The sequence below is a fragment of the Mesoplodon mirus genome, assembly GCF_964341445.2.
Source record: "Mesoplodon mirus genome assembly, chromosome: 7".
Classification (NCBI taxonomy): Eukaryota; Metazoa; Chordata; class Mammalia; order Artiodactyla; family Ziphiidae; genus Mesoplodon; species Mesoplodon mirus.
Genome location: NC_138983.1, coordinates 66,375,828 through 66,398,953, shown reverse-complemented (window position 1 = coordinate 66,398,953; position 23,126 = coordinate 66,375,828). Strand labels below are relative to the sequence as shown.

General features: G+C 38.2%; 1 protein-coding gene and 1 pseudogene across 4 annotated transcripts in view; one reads left to right on the top strand and one right to left on the bottom strand.

The window, feature by feature from the left end:
* Nucleotides 1-23,126, bottom strand: part of FAR1 (fatty acyl-CoA reductase 1) — a 75,188-nt gene that overhangs the window by 41,177 nt on the left and 10,885 nt on the right. The window lies entirely within an intron of this gene.
* Nucleotides 15,716-22,694, top strand: LOC309807965 (small ribosomal subunit protein eS24-like; annotated as a pseudogene). Its single transcript has 2 exons — nucleotides 15,716-15,777; nucleotides 22,184-22,694. The product of its transcript is annotated as a small ribosomal subunit protein eS24-like (transcript).

Genomic DNA, 23,126 nt, shown 5'->3' with positions numbered 1-23,126 from the left:
AGCAAGACTCAATTGCCTAGCTTGTATAACATGGTGAGGTGTCATATTCACCTATCATCACCAGTTGAAACAAGAGGTAACACCAAGTCCTTTCTTTTACATGTCTGTAGTGACAATATATTCAAAAGGTACTTAAATCTCCCTTTTAAAAAAGTCATAGCAAGAAATATATAGACTGACTTATCCTCCCTACCCAAGTTCCACTGAAACAGCAGAAAAGAGAGTATACTAATAGAATGAACACACAAAAGAACCATGATGAGTAGAAAAAACAAGATGCAGAAGGACTCATGCAGTATGTCACTATTCAAGGCTCAAACACATTCAAAATGATGCTATTTATTGTTTAGAAATGCATACACATGATAATATTAATAAATGCATTAGAGTATAATACAATCAGAGAAGAGAATAAGAAGCTTCAACTGTATTTATGTTTTGTTTAAGCTAAGGAGTAGATACCTGTATTTGATATCTAAATTTTTCATAATAATAAAAAGTTAAATTCATAACAATCTGAAAACCCATTAACAAGCAAAAAGAAAAGAAGGAAGGAAGGTAGGAACGAAGGCAAGAAAAAAATAATTTCCACAAGAAATAGATGAGACTAAATTGATAGAGAAGCCATAGCATAAGAAATAACAACCTAAGCAAAACAAACATAGGAAAGCACCATAAGGAGGCAAGAGCTGTCTCAACCCCCTAAATAGAAAACACCAAGTTCAGGATCGAGAAGCTGAATAAAAGCATAGGGAAATTAAGGTAACTAAGGGTTGCTAACAGAACAGCAGAGCCACTCCTGACAGTCTTACTTCCTGTATAAACTTTGGCCCCCAGGCTTAGTATCCAGATCTGCTGAGAACATCCAGCATGGGTGCTAAGGACAAAAGAGAAGTAGGGCTGAGTTTGAGGTTGCTCTGTACATCCACAAATGGAGGTGGGGCACTGGGAGAAAGGAAACAAAAACAACCAAAAGGAAAAAAGTCTTCAGAGCACTTGTGCCCCAGAAATATTTTAGGTCCTCAGATTATCTGGCTGCTGCTGGCCCTTAAAACAAACTCATACAGAGCTCTCAGTAATTCCACTTGGAGAAAAGATCTCTTGGAAAAACCAGGCTTCAGAAAACTGAGAGGAAGGCGGTATCAGCTACCAAAACCAATCATACTAGTCCTTCAAAAATATGGATAACTAAGGATCATCAGATATTTAAGAAATATCTACAAAATTAAGAAGGACCAAAATGAAAAGCAACAGAACCAATCACGAAGAAAACTAAGGTAATCAAAAATTTACAGGAAATTTAAATTCTAATAAATACTCTCCAAGTCATTCACAAGAATACTGCATCCAACGAGTAAACTACTACGAAAAAGGAACAGAGAATAAGAAACCATTGGAGACGGAGCTCTGCCCACCACAGCAACAGCCAGCTCTACCCACCATCAGTCCCTCCTATCAGGTAACTTGCACAAGTCTCTTAGATAGCTTCATCCACCAGAGGGCAGACAGCAGAAGCAAGAAGAACTACAATCCTGCAGCCTGTGGAACAAAAACCACATTCACAGAAAGATAGACAAGATGAAAAGGCAGAGGGCTAATGTACCAGATGAAGGAACAAGATAAAACCCCAGAAAAACAACTAAATGAAGTGGAGATAGGCAACCTTCCAGAAAAAGAATTCAGAAAAATGACAGTGAAGATGATCCAGGACCTCGCAAAAAGAATGGAGGCAAAGATCAAGAAGATGCAAGAAATGTTTAACAAAGACCTTGAAGAATTAAAGAACAAACAAACAGAGATGAACAACACAATAACTCAAATGAAAAACACACTAGAAGGAATCAATAGCAGAATAACTGAGGCAGAAGAACGGATGAGTGACCTGGAAGACAGAATGGTGGAATTCACTGCTGCAGAACAGAATAAAGAAGAAAGAATGAAAAGAAATGAAGACAGCCTAAGAGACCTCTGGGACATTAAACACAACAACGTTTGCATTATAGGGGTCCCAGAAGGAGAAGAGAGAGAAAAGACCTGAGAAAATATTTGAAGAGATTATAGGCAAAAACTTCCCTAACATGGTAAAGGAAATAGCCACAAATGTCCAGGAAGCACAGATAGTCCCATACAGGATAAACCCAAGGAGAAACACACTGAGACACACAGTAATCAAACTGGCAAAAATTAAAGACAGAAGAAAATTATTGAAAGCAGCAAGGGAAAAACAACAAATAACATACAAGGGAACTCCCATAAGGTTAACAGCTGATCTCTCAGCAGAAACTCTACATGCCAGAAGGGAGTGGCATGGCATATACAAAGTAACGAAAGGGAAGAACCTACAACCAAGATTACTCTACCCGGCAGGGATCTCATTCAGATTTGATGGAGAAATCAAAAGCTTTACAGACAAGCAAAAGCTAAGAGAATTCAGCACCACCAAACCAGCTCTACAACAAATGCTAAAGGAACTTCTCTAAGTGGGAAACACAAGAGAAGAAAAGGACCTACAAAAACAAACCCAAAACAATTAAGAAAATGGTAATAGGAATGTATCTATTGATAATTACCTTAAACGTGAAAGGATTAAATGCTCCAACAAAACACACAGGCTTGCTGAATGGATACAAAAACAAGACCCATATGTATGCTGTCTCTAAGAGACCAACTTCAGACCTAGGAACACATACAGACTGAAAGTGAGGGGATGGAAAAAGATATTCCATGCATATGGAAATCAAAAGAAAGCTGGAGTGGCAAAACTCATATCAGAAAAAATAGACTTTAAAATAAAGAATGTTACAAGACACAAGGAAGGACACTACATAAGGATCAAGGGATCAATCCAAGAAGACATAACAATTATAAATATATATGCACCCAACATAGGAGCACCTCAATGCATAAGGCAACTGCTAACAGCTATAAAAGAATAAATCGGGGCTTCCTTGGTGGCACAGTGGTTGAGAGTCCGCCTGCCGATGCAGGGGACACGGGTTCGTGCCCCAGTCCGGGAAGATCCCGCATGCCGTGGAGCGGCTGGGCCCGTGAGTCATGGCCACTGAGCCTGCGTGCCTGGAGCCTGTGCTCCGCAATGGGAGAGGCCACAACAGTGAGAGGCACATGTACCGCAAAAAAAAAAAAAAAAAAGAATAAATCAACAGTAACACAGTAATAGTGGGGGACTTTAACACCTCACAGACATCAATGGACAGATCATCCAAACAGAAATTAATAAGGGAACACAACCTTTAAATGATACAGTAGACCAGATAGAATTAACTGATATCTATAGGACATTCCATCCAAAAACAGCAGATTACACCTTTTCTCAAGTGCGCACAGAACATTCTCCAGGATAGATCACGTCTTGAGTCACAAATCAAGCCTCAGTAAATTTAAGAAAATTCAAATCATATCAAGCATCTTTTCTGACCACAACGCTACGGGATTAGAAAGCAATTACAGGGGGAAAAATGTAAAAAACACAAACACATGGATTGATTTGCGTATACTGAAGAATCCTTGCATCCCTGGGATAAATCTTGATCATGGTGTATGATCCTCTTAATAGGTTGTTGCATTCTGTTTGCTAGTATTTTGTTGAGGACTTTTGCATCTATATTCATCAGTGATATTGGTCTGTAATTTTCTTTTTTGTAGTATCTTTGTCTGGTTTTGGTATCAGGGTGATGGTGGCCTCATAGAATGAGTTTGGGCATGTTACTTCCTCTGCAATTTTTTGGAAGAGTTTGACAAGGATGGGTGGTAGCTCTTCTCTAAATGTTTGACAGAATTCCCCTTGAAGCCATCTGGTCCTGGACTTTTGTTTGTTGGAAGATTTTTAATCAGTTTCAATTTCAGTGCTTGTGATTGGTCTGTTCATATTTTGACAAAACAATATGTTACAAAATAACCAAGAGATCACTGAAGAAGTCAAAGAGGAAATCAAAAAAATACCTAGAGACAAAAGACAATGAAAACACAATGATCCAAAATCTATGGGATGCAGCAGAAGCAGTTCTAAGAGGGAAGTTTATAGCAATACAAGCCTACCTCAAGAAACAAGAAAAATCTCAAACAACCTAACCATATGCCTAAAGGAACTAGAGAAAGAAGAACAAACAAAACCCAAAGTTAGCAGAAGGAAAGAAATCATAAAGATCGGAGAAGAAATAAATGAAATAGAAACAAAGAAGAAAATAGCAAAGATCAACAAAGCTACAAGCTGGTTCTTTGAGAAGATACACAAAATTGATAAACCATTAGCCAGACTCATCAAGAAAAAGAAGGAGAAGACTCAAATCAATAAAATTAGAAATGAAAAAGGAGAAGTTACAACAGACACCGCAGAAGTACAAAGCATCCTAAGATACTACTACAAACAACTCTATGCCAATAAAATGGACAACCTGGAAGAAATGGACAAATTCTTAGAAAGCTATAACCTTCCAAGACTGAACCATCACCCTGATACCAAAACCAGACAAAGATACTACAAAAAAAGAAAATTACAGACCAATATCACTGATGAATATAGATGCAAAAGTCCTCAACAAAATACTAGCAAACAGAATCCAACAACACATTAAAAGGATCATACACCATGATCAAGTGGGATTTATCCCAGGGATGCAAGGATTCTTCAATATATGAAAATCAATCAATGTGATACACCATATTATCAAATTGAAGAATAAAAACCATATGATCATCTCAATAGATGTAGAAAAAGTTTTGACAAAAGTCAACATGTATTTATGATAAAAACTCTCCAGAAAGTAGGCATAGAGGGAACCTACCTCAACATAATAAAGGCCATATATGACAAACCCATAGCAAACATCATTCTCAATGGTGGAAAACTGAAAGCATTTCCTCTAAGATCAGGAACAAGACAAGGATGTCCACTCTCACCACTATTATTCAACATAGTCTTGGAAGTCCTAGCCACAGCAATCAGAGAAGAAAAAGAAATAAAAGGAATACAAATTGGAATAGAAGAAGTAAAACTGTCACTGTTTGCAGATGACATGATACTATACACAGAGGATCCTAAAGATGCCACCAGAAACACTATACATACAGAATCCTAAAGATGCCACCAGAAAGCTACTAGAGCTAATCAATGAATTTGGTCAAGTTGCAGGATACAAAATTAATGCACAGAAATCTCTTGCATTCCTATATGCTAATGATGAAAAATCTGAAAGAGAAATTAAGGAAACACTCTCATTTACCATTGCAACAAAAAGAATAAAATACCTAGGAATAAACCTACCTAGGGAGACAGAAGACCCGTATGCAGAAAACAATATGACACTGATGAAAGAAATTAATGATACAAACAGATGGAGAGATATACCATGTTCTTGGATTGGAAGAATCAATATTGTGAAAATGACTCTACTACCCAAAGCAATCTACAGATTCAATGCAATCCCTATCAAATTACCAGCAGCATTTCTTACATAACTGGAACAACAAATCTTAAAATTTGTATGGAGACACAAAAGACCCCGAATAGCCAAAGCAATCTTCAGGGAGAAAAATGGAGCTGGAGGAATCAGACTCCCTGACTTCAGACTATACTACAAAGCTACAGTAATCAAGACGATATGATGGTACTGGCACAAAAACAGAAATATAGATCAATGGAACAGGACAGAAAGCCCAGAGATAAACCCACACACCTATGGTCACCTAATCTATGACAAAGGAGGCAAGGATATACAATGGAGAAAAGACAGCCTCTTCAATAAGTGGTGCTGGGAAAACTGGACAGCAACATGTAAAAGAATGAAATTAGAACACTCCCTAACACCATACACAAAACTCAAAATGGATTAGAGACCTAAATGTAAGGCCAGACACTACAAGACTCTTAGAGGAAAATATAGGAAGAACACTCTTGGACATAAATCACAGCAAGACGTTTTTTGATCGACCTCTTAGAGTAATGGAAATAATAACAAAAATAAACAAATGGGACCTAATGAAATTTAAAAGCTTTTGCAAAGCAAAGGAAACTACAAACAAGATGAAAAGACAACCCTCAGAATGGGAGAAAAATATCTGCAAACGAATCAACGGACAAAGGATTAATCTCCAAAATATATAAACAGCTCATGCAGCTCAATATTAAAAAAACAAACAACCCAATCCAAAAAATGGGCAGAAGACCTAAACAGACATTTCTGTAAAGAAGACATACAGATGGCCAAGAAGCACATGAAAAGCGGCTCTACATCACTAATTATTAGAGAAATGCAAATCAAAAGTACAATGAGGTATCACCTCATGCCAGTTAGAAGGGGCATCATCAGAAAATCTACAAACAACAAATGCTGGAGAGGGTGTGGAGAAAAGGGAACCCTCTTGCACTGTTGGTGGGAATGTAAATTGATACCGCCACTATAGAGAACTGTATGGAGGTTCCTTAAAAAACTAAAAATAGAATTACCATATGACCCAGCAATACCACTACTGGGCATATACTCAGAGAAAACCATAATTCAAAAAGATACATGCACATCAATGTTCACTGCAGCACTATTTACTATAGCCAGGTCATGGAAGCAACCTAAATGACCATCAACAGACAAGTGGATAAAGAAGATGTGGTACATACATACAATGGAATATCACTCAGCCATAAAAAGGAAAGAAATTGGGTCATCTGTAGAGACATGGATGAATCTAGAGACTGTCATACAGAGCGAAGTAAGTCAGGAAAAGAAAAAAATACCGTATATTAACACATATATGTGGAACCTAGAAAAATGGTACAGATGAACCAGTTTGCAGGTCAGAAATTGAGACACAGTTGTAGAGAACAAACATATGGACACCAAGGGAGGAAAACAGCGGGGGGGTGGGGGGGGTGATGAACTGGGAGTTTGGGATTGACATATATACACTAATATGTATAAAACGGGTAACTAATAAGAACCTGCTGTATAAAAAAATAAATAAAATTTTAAAATTTTAAAAAAGGAAGCACTGGAAATCAGAAATGCAAATGTACATAGAAAATTCAATCAATACATAAGTAAACTATTAGAATTACCAAGTGAATTTGAGAACTAGATACAAGGGTTATACAGAAAAAAAACAAATGTATTTCTATACACCACCAACACACAAGAAATAAAGTTAAAAAAAAACTATACCACTTATAATACCATCCAAAACACCAAAAAATTATGGAAAATATCAAGTATCAATTGATGAGGATGCAGAGAAACTGGAACTCATGCACATTGCTGATGGGAATGAAAAATGATTCAGCTGCTGTGGGAAAGTTTGGCAGTTCCTCAAAAAGTTAAACAAAAAACTATCATATGACCCTGCAATTCTGCTCCTAGGTATACACCCCAAAAGATCTGCAGATAGGTACTCAAAAAGTACACATACACACTTGTTTATAGCAGCAGTGTTTACAACAGCCAAATAGTACAAACAGCCCAAAAGTCCATCAACAAATGAATGGATCAACAAACCATGGTATATATAGTGGAATATTATTCAGTCATAATAAGGAATGAAGTACTGACACGTACTACAATGGGGGATGAACCTCAAAAACATACTAAGTTTAAAAAATCAGATATAGAAGATCACATACTATAGGATTTCATTTATATGAAATATCCAGAATAGATAAATCCATAGAGACAATGCAGACTGGTGGCTGGCAGGAGCTGAAGAGTGGAGAGAGTGGGCAGTGGAGGAAAACTGCTTCAGGAGCTTTACTTTGGAGTGAAGGAATTCTGGAACTAGACAGAGGTGGCAGCTGCACAACATTGTGAATGTAGCAAATGTCATTGAATTTTTCACTTTAAAATGATTAATTTTATATTATGTGAATTTCACCTCAACGAATTTTTGGTGGGGGGCTGAGTTGGGTCTTCGTTGCGGTGCACGGGCTTCTCATTGCGGTGGCTTCTCTTGTTGCAGAGCACAGGCTCTAGGCACATGGGTTTCAGTAGCTGTGGCTCATGGACTCTAGAGCACAGGCTCAGTAGTTGTGGTGCACAGGCTTAACTGCTCCGTGGCATGTGGCATCTTCCCAGGTCAGGGCTCGAACCCGTATCCCCTGCATTGGCAGGCAGATTCTTAACCACTGCACCACCAGGGAAGCCCCTGAATTATTTTTTTTTGAGAACACCAAAAATTAGAAATAAATGTAAAAGATACTAATGGAAAACTACAAAACATTAATAGAAATCAAACAATACTTAAATAAATGGAGAGATGTACTACATTCCTTAGATTCAATACAATCCCAATCAAAATTTAAGCTATTTTTATTTACGTATGGAAACTAAGACTCTAAAATGTTACAGAAATGCAAAGGGCCAAGAGTAGCCAAGACAAGCATTAAGAACAAGAAAGCTGGAGAACTTATATTACCATGTATCAAGATATATTATAAAGCTATAGAAATGTGGTATTGGGACAAGAAGAGAAGAGTACAATCAATTGGATATCCATATAGCAAAAAAAGAATGTTGACCTCTATACCGCACCACACACAAAATAATTCCAGACAGACTATACACCCAAATGTGAAAGGTAAAATAGTTATGATTCTAGAAGATGACACAGAACATCTCCATGATCATGGGGTAGGCAAATATTTATTAAATAGGACACAAGAAGTGCTAACCAAAAAGGAAAAGTATTGATAAACTAGAAGACACTAAAACTGAGTTCATCCCACAACACCATTAACAGAGAGAAAAGGCAAACCAGGTAAAAGATATTTGCAGTAGTATGTATAAATGACAACTGATTACTACCCGGAATATATGAACTACAAATCAATAAGGAGAAGTGAAAAAAACAAAAGAAAAATGGGAAAGGCTTGAACAGAAAAGGAAGCATAAGGGAGAGTATCCAAATGACCAATTAGCACATTTTAAAAAGCGCTGAGGACTTCCCTGGTGGCGTAGTGGTTAAGAATCCACCTGCCAATGCAGGGGACACGGGTTCGATCCCTGGTCTGGGAAGATCCCACATGCCACGGAGCAACTATGCCTGTGTGCCACAACTACTGAGCCCACACACCGAGAACCTGTGCTCCACAACAAGAGAAGCCACCGCAATGAGAAGCCCGCGCATACAAATGAAGAGTAGCCCCCGCTCCCCGCAACTGGAGAAAGCCTGCGCACAGCAACAAAGACCCAATACAACCAAAAATAAATAAATAAAAATAAAATACAGTTTAAAAAATAAAAAAAGGGCTGAACTTCATTAGTTATCAAACCTCAATGTGATCCTGGTACACTGTCCCCAGAATGGCTAAAATGAAAAAGACAGACAATACATAGTACCGGTAAAGTTTCAGAGAGAGAAAAATGGAACTCTCATCTACTGCTGGAGGAAGTACAGATAGTTATAACACTTAGTAAAAGTGGTACAACCTAATAAAGCTAAACAATCACATATCATATGATGTAGCAGTTCCATTCCTGATTATATACCCAACAGAAATGAGTACATTTGTTCACCAAAAGACTCATAAACAATGTTTATATGTTTGTAGCAGCACTATTCCTACTGACCCAAAATTTTAAAAACCCAATGTCTGGTCAATAGTATATTACATAAATTATAGTATATTCATACAATGGAATATTAAAAAACAATGAGAATGAAGGAATTATCCTATACACCACATGGATGGGGATCACAAAGAGAACACTGAGCCAAAGAGGCCAGACACAAAAGGTGTATACTGTATGATATCATGCATATGAAGTTCAAAAACAGGCAAAAATCATCTACGGTTAAAAGTCAGAACAATGGTTATATTCCAGGGGAGGAAGAGGTAGTGACCAAAAAGGGTGTGAGGGAGGCTTCTGGGATACTGGTTATGTTCTATTTCTTGATCTGGGTGGCTCATTTTTTAAAACTCGTCAAGTTGTACACAGGATTTATGGACTTTCTGAAGGTATGTTACAGGTCAATAAAAAGTTTACTGTAAAAAATAAAAGTAAATATAGGGTGACCATATATGTCCCGGTTTTCCTGGAATAAGCCTGGTTTTACACATTATTCCAGCTTAACTTTGATTAGAGCCCCCTCTTCTCAAAAGTGTTCCAATTTTCATAGTATGGTTACTCTACTTATAACCTGCTTCAGGTCTAATAAGACTATTTCAAGACTTTGTTGACCCCCAAACCTAATTGAAACTATAGAGCATTAAAGTTAAAATGTTGTCATAGGGGAGAAATGAAGAATAATTCTGCATCAATACACCTAACAAATCTGGTAAGTATTAATGACAATTACATACTAAATATATATTAAACACAGTGTCCTAGACACATGACCTAGAACAAGTTATTTAAATCTCTGAGCTTCATTTTCTTCATATGTAAGAATCTATTCAAGAAATATTTATTAAGCACCTACCAGATACCAGGAACCAGAAAGTTTTCCATAGGTGTACACATGCATTTAAGACAGAAAAAGATACTAAGTAGTTTGCCCTTTAATAATTGAGGATTTAGGGGCCTCCCTGGTGGTGCAGTGGTTGAGAGTCCGCCTGCCAATTCAGGGGACACGGGTTCATGCCCTGGTCCGGGAAGATCCCACATGCCGCGGAGCGGCTGGGCCCGTGAGTCGTGGCCGCTGAGCCTGCGCGTCCGGAGCCTGTGCTCCGCAACGGGAGAGGCCACAACAGTGAGAGGCCCGCATACCGCAAAAAAATAAATAAATAAAATAATAATAATAATAATAATTGAGGATTTATAGCCTGAATATGTGATTGGCTCAACCCTTCCTCACCTACCGGGACACCCTCCCTATAAAAATCTGTTAAAACCAAACAACAGAAAATTTTTACCGAACTTAATACTCTCTCCTAATAACAGTATAAAGATTATTTGCTAAGAGAGTTGTAGAATGAAACTACTTCTTACCAGTTTCAGGTAACTAGCTTAAAGCTAATTGCATGTGATTTTATCCTTAAGGTTCTCTTCATGGAAGAAAGAACAGATTCCCACAGCTCCCCAACTTTATCACAGCGCAACCAAAAACTTTATGAGCACCAAGTATTTTTAAACTCTGTCTCCAGGTATTCTTGATTCCCCCACCCACCAATATACTTTACCCTATTAACTTACTGGCAAAGCAAGTACAAATGAGCATTCCTTTTAAGGAAAGTCTAGACTTATCACATCTTCCACATAGTCCTGCTAGTATGGCCAAAAGCTACAGGAAAAGCAGAAGCCAGGAAAGAAATGCTGCCAATCCTTCCAGAGCATGCTGTTTAGATTCCTACTGTGTGATTCTACTTACACAGGAAAATATCTAAAGCTCCTATCAACTGTTAAAAAGTAGCTGCAGCACTGCAATAATGAGAAAAGCAGCAATATTATTCCATGTGCCAGGGCAAAGAAACTGTGAAACATGACTCATATTTATTTTCACTGTTCCTGAGATGCCTTAGGATACACCACCTAGCAGTGGCAGCTGGGTATTTTCTTCAAAAAGTACCTTATCCTATGGTTCAAAAGTTAAAGACGCAGAAAATCTTTCAGAAGACCAGCAAAATGGTGGGTACCAAATATCACAATTACTTTTGAGGCTTTCTTGCTAAAGTGGGTTTTCCTAGTGGGTTTTTTGTTGTTGTTGTTTTTTGCGGTACGCGGGCCTCTCACTGTTGTGGCCTCTTCCGTTGCGGAGCACAGGCTCCAGAGGCACAGGCTCAGCGGCCATGGCTCACGGGCCCAGCCGCTCCGCAGCATGTGGGATCTTCCCGGACCGGGGCACGAACCCATGTCCCCTGCATCAGCAGGCAGACTCTCAACCACTGCGCCACCAGGGAAGCCCTCCTAGTGGGTTTTATATTATGCACATAAACTTACATTAAGAGAACATATTACAAAGCTACTTAAACTAAGACACCTACACTTGCTAGTGGCTGAGGTCCAGGCTCCGCCACTTTGAAGCCATGAGATCCTAAGATAACACTACTATTCTTAACCTGTTTCCTTATCTATAAAAGGAGAACATGCAGGCTCATGGGCCAAAAGAGCCTGGAATGGACGCAAATGGAGAAACCACAGATAATTCTAAGATAGCACTCACCCAATCAATATAAACTGCACCCTTGTAACATAATTGTAGTCTCTTAATAGATGTCCTAAAATTAATGGAAAGCCAATCATGTTATCTCATTATTTTCAGAAACCTAGTTAAGATAAATAATTAGAGACAAGTTCCTTCTCTCATTTTCAACTTTTTAAAAAAGAGTTCTTTATACTGTGTATAAAGTGGATGACTGGTGAGAGTCTGCTGGGTGGTACAGGGAGCTCTACTCGGTGTTCTGTGGTGACCTAGATGGGAGGAAAATCCAAAAAAGAGGGGATATGTGTAAAAAACTAAAAATATAAACTTAAATTTTTAAAAAAGGGTTCTTTAAATAGACAAAGCAATCAAAGTGAGAGATTGGGGTATTACAGTAACATGAAAACCACAAAAATCTGCCAAAAAAAAAAAAAAGCAGCTCTTTAGTGCCAAGAAATGGGAATTCCTTTGCCTATATTAGCGCTAAAAACAACTCAAATTAATTAAAACTTTTAATATACTGTCAAGTAGTTGTTTCAGAAACTTGCTAAGCAGACAGACAAATGTGAACAAGTACATGGAGATAAGGATATGGTGAGAGGAACGAGGTGGGTCCAAGGGCTTGAAGCAAAGTTTTACAGAAGACTCATCAGTGATGAGAAAAATAAATAATAAAAGGAAGACAGGAAAAGGAGAGATTAAGCACAAAAAACTATATCTCTCATGCTTTCCGATACAATTTCCTACAAGTCTTCTTAATAATTTTTCTTGTCTAAGGTCACTCAGCACCTGTATATAGACAGAGGCAAATTTAAACCAGTATCTTCTAACTAAATTCCACATTTATAGAGAGTATAAAAAGTTTCCACTTGTCCGACAGTGAGGTAAAAGCATCAACTCATGGGTAAGGAGTGAGTGCACAGCACTGGAAGAGAAGTTCAGGAAAGTGAAGAGGCTGGAATAGATGGTCTTCCTTTCCATTTCTAAAGTTGTATGATTCACTGTAAGAGGAAATGGACAGTATCTTTACTACAGGGTCTTCTTGGCATATAACAGACAAGAATCTGCTCCACAGAAAATTTTAGCAGATAAAATAAGGCAAATTCTGGCTGAAAAATCCTTAAAACTCCACATCATTTCACAGTAAAAGTTGATGGGCCAATTCAGCAACACGGTTTAGAAATAATATTAACTGGTTCAGGTAGACTCTTAAACAATTAAAGCTCAAAAGCAATTAGACTTTTGAGCTTTAATTGTTTTTTGCTTCAGTATTTCCCTGAAGGCCATTTCCAGAGACACCCAACAAAGAGAATGAGAAAGGAAAAGGTCTGTTGTCCAACTTAGAACTCGACTCACAAGACCACCGAAGCGGACTTAATTATCGCCACTATCAGTTTGAATAAAAAGACATCATTCTCAAGTTAAGAAATAAACACTTATCGAAGGTTAGTGGATTTATTTCCAACTCTACTCTACCCGACCCACTGAAAGACCTTTCCTAAGCAACTATTTATTGGAAGACTAGAAACAAAAAACTCAGGGCAGTAGAGGTAATAAGATAAAGACAAGAAGCTCTGAGAGCTTCTTAAGGTCTTGCTTAAGATTAATAACAAAATTCAAACATGTTTCTATAAATATCTATACCAATATATATACTATGTATCACACTTACCTACCTTTGAAAAACAGTGAGTTCTGTGTAAGGGAGTATGGGATCAGAATTTGCACCCCAAAGCTTATCACTAATAGTACATGGATTACTTTGAGCTGAAGGAACTGAGATTCAACAGACGCAGAAAGAATTCTTCTCAGAGCTTCCCTCATCTGATTAAAAGCAGAAACTTCCAAGAAATGAGGGCAGCCATAATGAGGACTCTCTGGGTGAGTTTAATGGCCATGAAGAAGATGGAATGTTAGCAACCGATACCTTCTATTAGTTTTCCCACATATTTACCTTCCCACAATTTATTGCCCCTAGAAGCCCAAACTCCTTTTCCTTTGTCTAGTCACTTCTCCATAATTTATAACCCTTTGTTAATATGGTATATAAACTCTCAAGTCTAACCATCTTTTTTTGGGTTTTCACTTTTCTGTGAAGCCTTTATGCACATTTTGAAAATATACATATGCCTTTTCTATTAATGTCTTTTGTCAGTTTAATTTGCAGGCATCAGTCCTAGAACATAAAAGGATAGAAGAAAAGTCTTCCTCCCTTACATAAGCTATTAAGAAATTAAGTCTCTAGTGAAGCCATTTTCAGTACTCTATTGAATCTGGCCCTGTTATAAACTGCTTCCTGATAAATAAGGTAGGCCCCCTTTGTGGAAACAAGTCTTCCAAATAACCCAATGCCATGATGTAGTGGGGACCTTTGGGCTCTGAGTCTAGCAGGGCTGGGCTGGAATCCAGGCTCATCCATTTATCTTGGGGGTGAGCTTACTTATCTGTTTGTTTCTGTAGTTTCCTCATCTCTAAAACATATAGACAGCATATACACCCCCACCCCTTCACTTCATAGCATTTGTATAAGGATTAAGGCTGGGCACGTAATTACATTTCCTTATTCATCTTCCCCCTACTTCTTTGGCAGTGATTTCTCTGTGGTCCCTCAGCAGTCAGTCTGATCTGTAATATTTCAGTCTAAAAAACTTTAATTATCTTTTTTTATGGAAATAATCATTTACTTATGAGTGTAATTTTTAGACTAGGAAAAAATTTTTATTACCAAAGTAAAACTAATAGCTACTTTATCTCTGGACTGTATACTGTTACAGTCACATGCACATATACCCATTTTTTAATTCTGGGAAGGAAATTAATGATTTTAGGAGAAGTAGGTTTAAACCAAACCTCTGAGGACTAAAAAAGGAAAGAGGTGGTTCAACTTATACTGATATGAAACACAGCATTCATGATTAACTTTAAAAGCCAAGATGTAATATTCTGTATGATATACCACCTTTTATGGAAAAGGAATGAAAAAATGAATGCATATGTTTATAAATACACAGATTTTTCTGGCAAAAAAGCCAAAAAACTGGTAATAATGGTTGCCTCTGGGAGGGAGACCTGGGTAACTAGGGAAGAGAAATGACGGGCATTTGCTTTTCACTATATATCCTTTTGCACAATTTAAAATTATGTACAAAGTGCATATGTTATATATTTTTAACTACTGGTGCAGAAAGAAACATACAGGTAGAGCCAGTAAATAGAAAAATCAGAAGGTACCAAAAAAATATTTGAAAGCATATATTTTCCCATCAATTGGCCAGTCTATACTATCTTTTGTCCTCTAACAATTTACAAACTCACTTTCATCTATGAGAAAAAAAGTATGAAAAATCTTTTCTAAAGTGAAAAATAAAAGACGAGCATTGTGTTAAGAAAAAAAGTGTAATATCTTTCTTCTGCTAATCTTTATTACTTGAGTTTTTATTTCATTTCTTTATTAGATGGCAAACCTACTAGATTAAAAACCAGATGATGTTTTAACTATGAAACCTTTAACAAGACTTTAGCAGGCTGGATTTCCTAAATGTAATGTGAGAAATTCTTCCCCCGGCTGGATGATGATGATCTTTGGATCAGATACCACTCTCTCCCATCTCCTGAGAGGACCCCTACGCTCACCATGTTCACCAAGAAGTCAAGTACACAGAATTACCAAACACAGTTCTGCAGTGAAGTTCTGCAGTGAGACTGGCTCTACCTATATGTTTCTTTCTGCACCAGTATTTATTGAACATACAGTAAAAACTGACAAAAGTTAATTGTAAGAACTCTTAGTTCCTTGTTTTAGCTGCTATAAATTTATTTAGGGAAACTAAGCACTGAATATGAAAATCTCTAGACAATGTCTAAACATTCATTCCAGCTTCCTATAAATTTCCACCTACAGCTACACCTTAAAGTAGGATCTACTTAGTTGTCTTCCTCTTAAAAAGTGGCTCCTCTGTGCCTCTAGCATGTAAACAAACCCAAAGTAAATAACTTACCGATGGAGACAGTGGGGAGAGCAAAGAGACAAAGAATAAGGTATTTCATCTATCTTTTTATTGGGAGTCACTGATTGACTCCCAATCAGGGGCAGTTCTGTGTTTAACACAGACACATCCAATGCTGTTTTGTCTCATAATCCTACTACACCTCTAAGCTGGAGGACCACTTGGCAGGAGTACTGGAGGAAATTCAAGCAGCAGTAGATAGAATGCTGAGCTAAATGGTCTTTTAATATCCCTTAGATTCCATGGCTGAAAAAGTTAAAAAAATAAATAAATAAAAGAATTTCAAATATCCTTAAAAGAGGGGGAATTAATTCCAAAATATTCTAAACCAAGAGTTGGCAAAGGTTTCTGTAAAGGGTCAAGTAGTAAATATTTTCAGCTTGTGGGTCATACAATCTTAGTAGCAACTACTCCATTCTGCCATTTGGGACACAAAATCAGCCATGAACAGTAAGTAAACAAATGGGCATGGCTCTGTTTCAATAAAACTTTATTCACAAAGACAGGAAAACAGTTTGCAGGTCACAGTTTGCCAACCCCTGTTCTAAATAAAGATTCTGAATATTCCACATTCAGAAAAATGAACTACTAAGAAAGGCATCAATGGGAAATCAGCACAGTCTAAGTATCCATTGCCTATGATTTCACTATTCCTAGAGTTACTATGCATATCACTCTAAAATGGACAGTAAATAATCGATATAATATTTTCAAAAAAAAACAATAAATGAATGACAGGCTTCAGAAACAGATATTCCAGAGACTAAACACAACACAAAGACATGACCTATAGCCTTTTTCAAGGTGTACTTAAAAATATGTATTTTTAAAAGGAGAGCCCATTAAGATAAGATGTTCAGGGGTGAAGCTTGGGCGATATTATTTTGGAGAAAAGGCTACAAGTGAAGAAGAGCACAGAATATAATCCTGTCGCAGACTCAGAAACCCTAGACCGCTACCATGTTCAAAAAAATCTTGATATAATAATAAAAAAATAACACAGAATTTAAAGAGGTCAAGAGTTAACCCAACACTGTTGCAAGATACAAAGCTTTGTTTATATACTGTGTACAGGTCTAAAACTACATAGATTAGTCTTTTCTATGTAAAAGTATAACATTACTTATAATTTTATGTAGCCAAAGGTTATACGTGGCTAAGGGAACGGGAATGGAAGCAGAAAAGAGACTACGCACATGGTAAATATCACAGAATTATGAAAATTCCCCAAAAAGCTGCACTGAGCTACAATGACCATGAGGGGATTCCATATACATACTTCTGCTTCCTCATTATTTTTTCTTTTCATTTGCTTTTCCACTAAAAGGGAAATAGAAATTAGGTATCTGTAACTGATGGGAATTAATAACTCTCTAATCCAGAAGTTCATCAACAGGCTTGGGGGGTGGCAGGGAAATCCAAGAACATGTTAAAGTTTCATGAAAAATATTGTTTTGAGTGTGTTTATGTGTGTGTGTACAAGTGTGCACTCCCGTGCATATATCTGTACATTCTTTCTAGGGGAAAAAATCCACTGCTCTTATCAGATTCTCAAAAGGGTCAATGAGCATAAACAGTAAAAAACTACTATCAAATTTTATGTGTAGTATGTGTGTATGCTAGAGAGAAAGGGGACCTAAACTGCAGAGAATAGAGCTTCATGGTCACTGATTAAAAACCCCATTCATACCTAATCTGGAGTAAAAATGTGTAAATGGTTAAAACATAATTGTATCAATCTCCCTTGAAGCCTGTTATGGATTGAACTGTGTTCCCCCTAAAAAGATATGTTGAGGGGCTTCCCTGGTGGCGCAGTGGTTGAGAGTCCGCCTGCCGATGCAGGGGACACGGGTTCGTGCCCCGATCCCGGAGGATCCCACGTGCCGCGGAGCGGCTGGGCCCGCGAGCCATGGCCGCGGGGCCTGTGTGTCCGGAGCCTGTGCTCCGCAACGGGAGAGGCCACAGCAGTGAGAGGCCCGCGTACAGCAAAAAAAAAAAAAAAAAAAAGATATGTTGAAATCCTAATCCCTAGGACTTCAGAATGTGACCTTATTTGGAAACGGGGTTGTTGAAGGTGTAATTAGTTAAGGTAAATGATATAACACTGGAGCAGAATAGGTCTCTAATCCAACATCACTGGTGTCCTTATAAGAGGAGAGGCATGTAAAGACAGAGATACACAGGGAGAACTCCACCCGACAACAAAAGCAGAGACTGGAATTACACAGCTACAAGCCAAGGAATATCAAAATTGCTAAGAAAAAACTAGGAAGAGGCAAGGAAGAATTCCCTTACAGGTTTTCGACAGAGCATGGATTTTGGACTTCTAACCTCCAGAACCGTGAGACAATAAATATCTGTTGTTTTAAGCCACCCAGTTTGTAGTACTTTGTTACAGCAGCCCTAGGAAACTAAGAGAAGGCCAAATACCATAGTAACTAAAATTAAGGTACAGAGCAAAAGGCCTTCTAAAGATGATCATATGCTCTCATGACATAATAAACATACCATGGACACTTTCCAACAAACATGACAGTTTCAATTACCAAAATACATTCTACTAAATAGTTAAGGATGGAATGGCTTTTCCAAATGGGTACAGGAAAGAATGATAGAAAAAAGTTTTATATATCAAAGGTAAAGACCAAAATAAAGTTAATGTTCAGATCCCAGAACAAACCACTGGGGTATATCACTGACTGTACATCTGTACACTGTATTTAAATCGCAGTATATAGTAGCAGATTCAGGGAAAGTAGTGTTCTGATGATCTATTGCTATGTAACAAAATCACTCTAAAACAACATCTTAAAATAACAATAATCATTTTTATTCTCTCTCATAGTTTCTGAGAGTTAGGAATTTGGGAAGGGCTCGAATAAGCAGTTTTAGCTGAACAGTTCTGGCTCCTATCTTAGAGTCTCTTCACGTGGTCTGTGCACATGAGGCAGTCTGGGTTTCCTTATAGCATGGCAATCTCAGGCTATACTGATGAAAAGCTGTTGAAGACTTCAAGACCAGTATTTTGGTGAGCTGGATAGAAGGTCACCTTTTCTGACCTCACCTTATTGCTCACAAGTGATTCACAAGAACACCCAAATTCAAGGGAAGGGAACATAACTCCACCTCAGGATGAGAGAATGGTCAAGGTCACAAGAACATGTGAGAAGGGACACATTGTTACAACTACTTTTAGAAAATACAATCTGCCACAAAGAATATGGTAAAGTAACTGCTCATTACTCCTGAGATGGTCAACCATTTGAAACTGTCCCATAGGTTAACAGAAACTGATGACTAAAAGAAATTCTTGAGCTTGTCTTACAGAACAGCAGCTAAGGGGAACAGCTTATTAAAAAAAAAACCCTGCTTGTAATATGCTTTCACTGATCAAGCTCATCTTAATTATTTCTTTTGGCTCCTTAACCACCACCCTTAGATAACACCTCTGTCGTATGCGTCCCTACAGTATTGGGGGCTTATGCTGTTTTCCAGAAACTTGGGAGTCAGCTCTTATCCAGTTCAAGTTGGCTAAGATTTTTGGTTGGGACCACTGACCCTAAAACTGGGCCTGCAAAGGTGTCCAATAAATGACCTTTTGACGTCAGAGGACTCAAAACTCCACCCTCAGATCATGCTAAGTGCCTCCGTTTTTGAACATGCATCTCAAGAAGAAGCATGTAACTCAGATATGCCTGCAAAGAACACCAATTACCTCACCTTTTCCCTACCTCCAATCACCTTTCCCCATGCCTAATACCACCCTTCTTCTTTATCCCATAAATATTTCAAACCCCTTGCCTTCAGGGAGGCAGATCTGAGATCTGCTCTCCTGTCTCCTGACTTGGCTGTCTCCTGAATAAACCCCTTCTCTGCTGCAGACCTCAGTGTCTCAGTGTTTGGCTTGCTGCACATCAGGCAAACAAACCTGGTTCGGTAACACATTTAATCCATGTTCAAGTTACCCAAAATGCCTTAAAAAAAATATGGCCCCACGGGCCTCATACTTTTAAGTGCAGATGATCCTTGAACAACACAGGTTTAAACTACATGGGTGCACTTATGCACAGATTTTTTCAACAAATGCAGATTACAGCATTATACAACCTGCAGTTGGTTGAACCTGAGGAGGCAGAACCACAGATACAGAGAGCCAACTGTAAAATTACACACAGATTTTTCTGACTTCTCGGAAGACTGGCACCCATAACCTCCACTGCTGCTCCAGGGTCAACTGATTTTGCCTACCAAATAATCTCATTCACTGAATAAAAATTTCACTTTCCCATATCCACTTAATTGTGAACTTCTAACCAGTAGATTTCTACTTGGAGTTGACATACTTGTAGCCAAAAACAAGCCAACTCACTTTAGTTAGACTATTAAGAGGCCTCATACTATAGGTAAGCATATATTTTCTTTTAAAATTTTTGATAGACTCTCATCTGGAGGCATATCGGGAACCACTGGTATAGCGTCTTTTTACTATATTTTAATAACTCTAGAATATTTAGTGTTTTGATTAAGACTCAACGTAAAAGAAAACCTCTGCAAGTGAGCTGTAAACAACAAAAGAAGGACTAAAAAATGCAAACTCAAAATGTACAAGTTGATAAGAATAGTGGGTTCCTTTTTCTTTTCAAAAATTAAGGCTTACAAAGCATTTTTCAACAAACAAAAGAATAACTCTAGCATCTTGGTTTTCAATAAAAGATGCTAGTGTCCAACCCTGTTGTAAGCATCCATTGAAGTGAATATAATGGCCACTCTGTTTGCCTACACAGACATTGACATACCAATATTTAACTCTCTATATCCAACCTTCCCCAATGTCTATGACACATCTTGGTAAGGAATCTCAGTAGGTTCATTGGTTCTTAGGGCACTACACAACTATTTTGTATACTGATGTTACTCCGTAAGCATGGCACTTTGGCAAGTTAAAATGCCTCTAAAACCTCATTATCCTGGAAAATATTAGACGTTAAGAAAAATCGCACTCAGAATTCCTCTGAGTGATGTAAAAATCAAACACAAAAACATCCTTAAAAGTCAAGTTCTGGGCCTCCCTGGTGGCGCAGTGGTTGAGAGTCCGCCTGCCGATGCAGGGGATACGGGTTCGTGCCCTGGTCTGGGGGGATCCCATATGCCGCGGAGCGGCTGGGCCCGTGAGCCATGGCCGCTGGGCCTGCGCGTCCGGAGCCTGTGCTCCGCAACGGGGGAGGCCACAACAGTGAGAGGCCCGCATACCGCAAAAAGAAAAAAAAAAAAAAAAAAAAAAAAAAAAAAAGTCAAGTTCTACTTCATCAGAGAGGAAATGTCAATTCTACAGCATTAAAATTATTTGCTGACAAGAAAACTTAAATTTTTTAGCAATACCCATTTTCCTTTGTTTCTGTCCTCAAGGCCTGTACCAGTAGGGTAACTTCTCTACTGTAAAGCCTACAGAAGAAGGGCTGTGCTCTTGTTAACACAGTTTGGTAATAAACAGTTCCACAGCTTGCAAAAACATGTATCCAATTCCATTCTGGGAGAAAACAATCTTAAAAAAGTAACCTCCAAAAGTCATACATGATTTTCTTTAGATCAACTATTGTGCTACAGACTCCTTACCTTAATAAAAATGTTTTCATGTTAAATATTGTAATTTTTATCCTAACACTTTCAGACTCAAAAAAGTGAAATACAATATACAAAGGCATACTAGTATTTCAAGTGTATTAGCAAAGATAAGGCTTCTTAAACTTCTCCAACACAACACAGAAATCGAAATATCCCATTCTGCTTAAAAACTCATTAAAGTTGTGCATCTGATTCCATAATATACCTAAGAATTAATATAGGGCTTCCCTGGTGGCGCAGTGGTTGAAAGTCCGCCTGCCGATGCAGGGAACACGGGTTCGTGCCCCCGTCTGGGAGGATCCCACATGCCACGGAGCAGCTGGGCCCGTGAGCCATGGCCACTGAGCCTGCGTGTCCAGAGCCTGTGCTCCGCAACGGGAGAGGCCACAACAGTGAGAGGCCCGTGTACCACACACACAAAAAAAGAATTAATATAAAAATATTTCACTCTTTTCCTCTCTGGCTGCTTGAAGATCAGCAACCATCATAAATGACACAGTAGCTCTCCAGACCAGGAAGTTCATGACCAACCACTACTTTAGCAGAAACAACTGGTCATCGACATCCTTCACCCTGGGAAGGCAAAAGTAGCTAAGAGAGATATTCAGGAAAAACTAGCCAACATGTATAAGACCACACCAGATGTCATCTTTGGATTTGGATTCAGAATCCATTTTGGCGGTGGCAAGACAACTGGCTTTGGCAGGATTTACGATTCCTTGGACTACAGAAAGAAAAATGAACCCTAACATAGACGTGTAAGACATGGCCTGCAAAAGAAAAAGACCTCAAGGAAACAGCAAAAGCAATGAAGAACAGAATGAAGAAAGTCAAGAGGACTGCAAAGGCCAATGTTGGTGCTGGGAAAAAGTGAGCTGGAGATTGGACAACAGAAGGAGTAAAGACTCTGAAGTGACTGTATCTGTGGTGACTGTGTAGATTTTTCATGAGATGATTAATAAACTAAGAACTTTCACATGAAAATATATACACGTTTCAAATTACTCGGCAAAACTGACTTTAACATGAAAATGTTCCATGTATACCGTGAACATTACATATAGACGTACACATACAAGTTTACCCAAAAAATTGACTCAGGCAGATTACTAATCATGTATCTTGTGTGGTCTGATTTAAAACTACCAAAGCCTACTCATGAAGATTAGTAACTTTAAGAACAAGTTGTTAGAATCAGGTATTTCACTAGTTACAGGAAGTAGACTTTGTTTGAAAGCTGTTTATACTCAGTCTGATTATTATAGCAAATAACCTGCAACTCTTAACTACGGAAAAGTGCTTTGAGGCTCCTGCTGTATGCTGTATTTCCTCTCTGCTTCTCTTGTGTCACTTTCTTATGAAGCCTTCTGAATCTGTTCCCAAGGCTGAACCTAAAAACAGGCTCTAGTCCACCAA